Here is an 8,399-nt window from a genome sequence, read left to right on the forward strand (position 1 = left end):
CAGGATAAAACAGAAACCCAAGGGACCCTTAAGCGCTTCCTAAGGAGAGCTCAAAATGAGTTTGAGCTCAAGGCGAAAAAGATAAGAAGCGACAATGGGTCCGAATTCAAGAACCTTCAGGTGGAGGAGTACCTTGAGGAGGAAGGAATCAAGCACGAGTTCTCCGCTCCCTACACACCACAGCAAAACGGTGTGGTAGAGAGGAAGAACAGTACGCTTTTAGACATGGCAAGGACGATGCTTGGTGAATTCAAGACGCCCGAACGGTTTTGGACGGAAGCTATGAACACGGCTTGCCACGCCATAAACCGGGTCTATCATCATCGCCTCCTCAAGAAGACGTCGTACGAACTACTAACTGGTAACAAACCCAACGTGTCATACTTTCGTGTATTTGGGAGTAGATGTTATATTCTAGTGAAGAAAGGTAGAAATTCTAAATTTGCTCCCAAAGTTGTAGAAGGGTTTTTGTTAGGTTATGACTCAAATACAAAGGCGTATAGAGTCTTCAACAAATCATCAGGTTTAGTTGAAGTCTCTAGCGACGTTGTATTTGATGAGACTAATGGCTCTCCAAGAGAGCAAGTTGATCTTGATGATGTAGATGAAGAAGATGTTCCAACGGCCGCAATACGCACCATGGCGATTGGAGATGTGCGACCACAGGAACAAAAGGAGCAAGATCAACCTTCTTCCTCAATAGTGGTGCATCCCCCAACTCAAACTGATGAACAGGTTCATCAAGAAGAGGCGTGTGATCAAGGGGGAGCACAAGATGATCATGCTTTGGAGGAAGAAGCACCACAGGCCCCTCCAACTCAAGTCCGAGCGACGATTCAAAGGAATCATCCCGTCGACCAGATATTGGGTGATATAAGCAAGGGAGTAACTACTCGCTCTAGATTAGCTAATTTTTGTGAGCATTACTCTTTTATCTCTTCTATTGAGCCTTTCAGGGTAGAAGAGGCCTTGCTAGAAACGGACTAGGTGTTGGCCATGCAGGAAGAGCTCAATAACTTCAAGAGAAATGAAGTTTGGACACTGGTGCCACGTCCCAAGCAAAACGTGGTGGGAACCAAGTGGGTGTTCCGCAACAAACAGGACGAGCACGGGGTGGTGACAAGGAACAAGGCTAGACTTGTGGCAAAAGGTTATGCCCAAGTCGCAGGTTTGGACTTTGAGGAGACTTTTGCTCCTGTGGCTAGGCTAGAGTCTATTCGCATATTGTTAGCCTATGCCTCTCACCATTCTTTCAGGTTGTTCCAAATGGATGTGAAGAGTGCTTTCCTCAATGGGTCAATCAAGGAGGAGGTGTACGTAGAGCAACCCCCTGGCTTTGAGGATGAACGGTACCCCGACCACGTGTGTAAGCTCTCTAAGGCGCTCTATGGACTTAAGCAAGCCCAAGAGCATGGTATGAATGCCTTAGAGACTTTCTAATTGCTAATGCTTTCAAGGTTGGGAAAGCCGATCCAACTCTTTTCACTAAGACATGTGATGATGACTTATTTGTGTGCCAAATTTATGTCGATGACATAATTTTTGGTTCTACTAACCAAAAGTCTTGTGAAGAGTTTAGCAGGGTGATGACTCAAAAATTTGAGATGTCAATGATGGGTGAGTTGAACTACTTCCTTGGGTTCCAAGTGAAGCAACTCAAGGACGACACCTTCATCTCCCAAACGAAGTACACGCAAGATTTGATCAAGCGGTTTGGGATGAAGGACGCCAAGCCCGCAAAAACTCCAATGGGAACCGACATACATGTTGACCTCAACAAAGGAGGTAAGTCCGTTGATCAAAAGGCATACCGGTCTATGATAGGTTCTTTGCTTTATTTATGTGCTAGTAGACCGGATATTATGCTAAGCGTATGCATGTGTGCTAGATTTCAATTCGATCCAAGGGAATGTCACCTTGTGGCCGTTAAGCGAATACTTAGATATTTAGTTGCTACGCCTTGCTTCGGGATCTGGTATCCAAAGGGGTCTACCTTTGACTTAATTGGATATTCAGACTCCGATTATGCTGGATGGAAGGTTGATAGGAAGAGTACATCAGGGACGTGCCAATTCTTAGGAAGGTCCCTGGTGTCTTGGAGTTCTAAGAAACAAACTTCCGTTGCCCTATCCACCGCTGAGGCCGAGTATGTTGCCGCAGGACAGTGTTGCGCGCAACTACTTTGGATGAGGCAAACCCTCAGGGACTTTGGCTACAATCAGAGCAAAGTCCCACTTCTATGTGACAATGAGAGTGCAATCCGCATGGCGGATAATCCTGTTGAACACAGCCGCACAAAGCACATAGACATCCGACATCACTTTTTGAGAGACCACCAGCAAAAGGGAGATATCGAAGTGTTTTATGTTAGCACCGAGAACCAGCTAGCTGATATCTTTACCAAGCCTTTAGATGAGAAGACCTTTTGCAGGCTGCGTAGTGAGCTAAATGTCTTAGATTCGCGTAACTTGGATTGATCTAGAGCATACATGTGTTTAAGGCTTTGATCATGTTCTTTTATGCATATTGTTGCTTATTTATGTGCTCAAGTTGTACACATGATCCCCGGACCTCACAAGTCCAATTGCAAGTGATGCACTTATTTAGGGGGAGGCATGCTATAACTTGACACTTTGAGACTAATCTTGTGTTTGAGTTTACTTGTTTTAGTCTCAAAAGTGGATTGAAAGGGAAAGGTGGACTTGGACCATGAAAGACTTCCACTGCACTCCGATGAGAGGGTAATTTACTCCAAGTTCATCTCCATGCTCTTATTGCCTTTTTACTCCTAATTGAAGATTTTGGTGAGGCAATGAGGTTAAAGGGCCAAAAATGATCCCGTTTTGGTGCTTGATGCCAAAGGGGGAGAAATAAAGCTATAACAAATGGATCAGCTACCATTTGAGAATTTTGAAAATAGTAGAGTTAGAGCTTTTGTTTTGTCAAAATACTCTTATTGTCAAAAGTTGGTCTCTTGTGGGGAGAATGTTTGATTATGGGAAAAGGGGAGTTTTTTGAATCTTTGATCAATTTCTCTTGGAATACCTCTCTTTATGCCTCAACAAGTGTGTTTGACTTAGAGATAGAAAATTTGAAGTTGATTTGCAAAAACAAACCAAGTGTGGCAAAGAATGATCCAAATATACCAAATTTGAATCAAAAACAAATCTTGATCTCATTTGCATTGATGTTGCACTTCTATGTGTTGCTTTTTGTTGTGTTGGCATAAATCACCAAAAAAGGGGAGATTGAAAGGGAAATGTGTCTTTGGGCCATTTCTAAGTATTTTGGTGATTAAGTGCCCAACACAAATGGTTCAAGTAGTAAATTGTGCCAAATGGTGGATGAAGTGCAAATCAACACAAAGGTATGATTCTAGACTTAGTACATTGGTTTTTGTGTACTAACATATTTGTCTAAGTGCTAGAATCAGAGAAAATACAAAAGGAAAAAGACTTGGTTGGAGCAGCCAAGACTCAGCGCAGTCTAGGTGCACCGGACTGTCCGGTGGTGCACCGGACAGTGTCCGGTGCGCCAGGCTGGCTCCTGGTCAACTGGCCGCTCTCGGGAATTCGTCGGCGGCGTACGGCTAAAATCACCGGACTGTCCGGTGGTGCACCAGACTGTCCGGTGAGCCAACAGTCGGCAGCGCCAACAGTCAGCCGCGCAATCCGCGCGTGACGCGTGGCCGAGCCAACGGTCTGATGGGGGCACCGGACTGTCCGGTGTGCACCGGACAGTGTTCGGTGCGCCAACGGCTCCAAATCTTCAACGGTCGGCTGCGCCAATTTAGGAAAGCAATCTGCACCGGACACTGAACAGTGCCTGTCCGGTGGCACACCGGACTATCCGGTGCGCCACCCGACATAAGGCAAGAATTGCCTTCCTGGATTGCTCTCAATGGCTCCTAGCTGTCTTGGAGCTATAAAAGGGACCCCTAGGCGCATGGAGGAGTACACCAAGCATACTCTGAACATTCTAAGACTCCCGCACTCCATCCTCGCACACTCGATTGACATTCTTAGTGATTTGAGCTCCGTTCTAGTGGTGAACTTGTTGTGTTTCAATTGAGCTCAAGTTTTGGCTTGTGTGTGCGTATTGCTGGGATTTGTGTGTGTTGCTTCCCTCCCTTAATCTAGTGCTTTCACTTTGATATTTGTTGTAAGGGCGAGAGACTCCAACTTGTGGAGATTCCTCGTAAACGGGAAAAGTGATAAGAAAAAGGAACACTGTGGTATTCAAGTTGATCATTGGATCACTTGAGAGGGGTTGAGTGCAACCCTCGTCCATTGGGACGCCACAACGTGGAGTAGGCAAGTTTTGTACTTGGCCGAACCACGGGATAAACCACTGTGTCTACTGTGTTGTTTCTCTCTGTGGTTTCTGTGTTTCACAAGTACTCCTCTCCAACTACTTGATCCTATTATACTAACACTTAACCAAGTTTTTGTGGCAATAAGTTTTTAAGTTTTACAGGATCACCTATTCACCCCCCTCTAGGTGCTCTCAGAAATGAGAAAGGTAAAACCCTAATCCATCTGCTGCCATACCAACTATGGGCATGGTGGGTTTGTTTTGCTTAGGCAGGACACAACGAGATGTAACGTGGGTCTCCTTGCGACAGATGTCACACCATAATGCGTTAAAGCAATTTCTAGCATGATGCCCTTCAACTCCACATTTCTGACAGAAAGCAGGACGAACAAGATCGACATCTTTCTTCAGAGGTAAAGGAGAAACGATAGGGTTACCTGTTTGAGTTCCTTCGCCGGGGGAAGGGGACAACAGACCCTCTTGCTGCTCAGCTTTTCCGAGTGTAGGCTTCAATTTCCAACTGAGGTTTCTTGGCCTGTTCCAAGATTGAGGCCCCTGCGGATTTTCTTTAGGACCCCATCGATCCCATTGGGGGTTCTGAGGATTCTTGCTCTTCGGATCCATCGCAGAATCTTTCAAAGGGCTTCGAAAACCACCGGATCCTAGACGAGGCCACTCCTCTTCAACCACCGGCGGGCGAAAGGAAGAAACACACCACCCTCTGCTAAAACTAGACCGCGACGAGACCGGGAGCGACCAGAGATGTGAGAGGAAGGCGGCGCAATGGGGAAACGAGTGCGATCCGATGAAATCCAAAGGAAACCCTAACCTGGATGTAGGGTTTTCAGGCGGAGAGGACGATGGGGGGGACGACTCGCGCATGGGGATGTGAGACCGAACAGGGAGCGGCGACACCCCCGGGCTCCACCCAATCCAAGTCAATTGTGGATCACAGGCCAGGTCAGCAACGCGAGACGGGGCACTGTAGCCCTGGGCCAGGAGAAGCCGCGAAGGATCGGCCCAGCATCGTTTGCCCGCGCGGCAACACAACAACCACCATGGGAGGGTTGGGGGATGGCACGGGAGGAAGAAGAGGCGGCCCAGGGAGCCGGTCACCATTTTTTCCTTGCCTTACGTCTCATCTCTCTCTCTCTTTTCCGTTTCTCATTTCAATTCATTTTCGTTTGACAAAGCACATGGTTAGACTATTCCCAATGTTGGTGTATACTTGCCCGAACCAGTGTTCTCTCATGGCCAACTATATGTTGCTCTATCTAGAGCGACAACCCGATCAAACATAAAGATTCTTGCAATCCCACCCGTCTCTGATATTCATACGCTAATTTAACAAAAAAAGTGCCGGCAACCTAAAACAAACTGTGCCATGGATTTATAAGCGGTGCAATTCATTATGCCATTCATATTTTGGGAAAGCATTCAGTCGAGAAAACCACATAACACCATCTTCCTTGCACAATGTAAAAAGGAAGTGATTTTCCTTGCATGTAACATCATTATTAGATGATATGGTAGAACAATTGGTTGCTATTGCATCTTGATGGCTATTTTATATGTTTTATTTACTAATTTAAGAATTGCTTGTGTATTGTTAGCTTGCCGAATTATAATCTCTTAAAATGATAAAATCCTTATCAATTGCAGATTGGCACTATACCGAGCTTTTGGGCATATCATTTCCAATGCTCCAGTACCAGCAGTTATAACTGAAGCACACAAGGTTACAACTCTTTTGATTAGGATATACATATGTCCATGTAATATTAGCATTCATAGTCAAATTAACTTATTATTCTCCATCTTGCATATTTTACTCGTGATGGTTGATAGCTTAGCTAAATTAAGTATGGATGTTGGGGATAAGGATCTGGTGTACAGTTTGTTACTTGTCTTCTCTGGAATGTTGATGGATGAAAAAGGTTGGACCATTTTTATTGTTTTGTTCTTACATTCTCGCCAACTTTTAGTTTATATGTTAATATAGATTGTGGCCTCGAGATGGATAAATTACTTTTGTGCTCTTTGATATTGTCCTTCAAGATATTGATCTAATGCAATGCATTTGATCTTGTCATTAACTTCAATTTTTTTTCTAACCAGGCAAAGAGTGCATTCTGGACAACATCCAAATCACAATCAGCGTTCTTAGTGAACTTGTTTCCTATCCTCACATGATGGTGACCCTACTGCTATTTTTATTAATCCATCCATACTAATTGTACCTCTGTTACATGTGTGAATTAGTATGTCAGATTAACAACCTTTTCCCCTTAGGTTGTGCGGGAGACAACATTACAATGTTTAGTAGCCTTTTCGACGTTTCCTCACCCAAAGATTTATCCTGTGCGGCGAAAGGTTAGTTTTCTATGTGTTACTAGGGATTTAGGGTATCCTTCCTAGCGTGGCTGACTGTTGTTACATTTTCGCATTAGTAACCAATCTGCCCTTACTAAAAAGAACTCACCAGACTGACCGTTCATCCAGGTTGTGCAGGCAGCAATCAGGGCTCTCGACGATAAGAACGGGTTGTTCGTCAAGTGGTTGTCCGATGGCGGCACACATGGTGCAGACATTTTACAATTTTTGAATCAGCTGCATGGTTGTAGTTTTTTAAGTAAACAACTTTTCCTTGCCTTAATGAGCATCCCTCCAACATATGCAGGCAGTCATTTGCTTCTGTTTGTAATTGTTCACCAAACCTTCTTGCTTTTGTCATGCACCGAGCTTCCTGTGCTTGGTATGTCTTCTTTGCTTCATGATGCTACGAAGTGAACAATTACAAACAGATCAATGGTGCATATAGCTACTACTATAGGTGTATATAGCAGTTGACTGAGCATGCATGCCTGCTGCACAAGACGATCAATGGTCGATCCATCCATCCATTGGTCGTCGGTCAGATCGAACTCGCCGATGGCCGACACCGGGCATAGAGCTGATCGAGAGCCATGGGACATGGACCAGCTAGCGAGGACGACGACGATGGAGGCCTTGTTCATGGTGATTTGACCATGTCAAACATGATGATTAAGAACAATAACAATCAATTGGTGGCACTACACCAAAATCATACACTTCCTACGGTTTTTTAACTTCATACAACTTTTATAACAAACCGTAGAAAATAAATAACTTCCGAGAAACAACGCGTAGCTCTAGGAAATAAACATAACTTCCTACGGTTTAGGCTCTAGGAAGTTCACTATTTTGGTGTAGTGTGGGTACAATGGGGCAGGAAGCGCACCATGGTCGGATGAACGAAGAAGAAAAATCTGTGGCATGGAATGGATGTATGTTATTAGATTAAAATAACAAAATTTATGTATGGATAGAATCACAAATGGATTCCGAAACATTTTCTCATAACAATATAACACACATATGTACATAAATTATCATGTTATTATACGGTTCCATTGCAACGGTTCCGTTGCAACGCACGGGCACTCATCTAGTCTAACAATAATTGCCTATGCTAGTTGATGTCAATATCCTGGTATCGTTATTGTCTGATAGTTTTATACACTCAACCCTCAACACCTTAAATTGTTGGTATACACATCGGTCTTGCTGCATAAATATTTCCAAAGTAATTGGTAAACGACACACCCTCCATATGCGATGCGTACTATTGTCATTAATATTTTCGATGTGTGAAATAAATCATTCACGAGCTAGTATAGGTGACCATCTAACTATTGAATGATATCTCACTGGACCATCTGCGTCCGACCGTTCTTGGTGCCAAATTTAATGCTCAACAATAGCATAGAGTATTTTAAATATACTATTTTTCCAATGCAGGTCAAAATATATCTCCTCGCATGTATATGTTGTCTCTTATATATTGTCAAAACACCATGAGAATTCTGATAATGCCAGGGGTAACATAGCCACCATTTATATATATAAGTAATAAACAAAGAAAGAAAAGAGGATTAAAAATATCAAATTGTCATGGACACGGCACGTGGAGGGAGAAAAAAATAACAGCTTTGATGCTGGATACATGCTAGAATAGATGAAAAAAGCACAATAGATGCCATAAACGGAGGAATTATGAAGGG

General features: G+C 43.8%; 1 long non-coding RNA gene across 1 annotated transcript; it reads left to right on the forward strand.

Moving 5' to 3' along the window:
* Positions 1–6,142: 6,142 nt before the first annotated feature.
* On the forward strand, positions 6,143–6,625 carry LOC103628270 (uncharacterized). The gene is made up of 3 exons (XR_002748270.1): positions 6,143–6,251; positions 6,433–6,509; positions 6,607–6,625. It is a non-coding gene; the product is annotated as an uncharacterized lncRNA (long non-coding RNA).
* Positions 6,626–8,399: the final 1,774 nt, after the last annotated feature.

This window comes from Zea mays, chromosome 5 (assembly GCF_902167145.1).
Source record: "Zea mays cultivar B73 chromosome 5, Zm-B73-REFERENCE-NAM-5.0, whole genome shotgun sequence".
Classification (NCBI taxonomy): Eukaryota; Viridiplantae; Streptophyta; class Magnoliopsida; order Poales; family Poaceae; genus Zea; species Zea mays.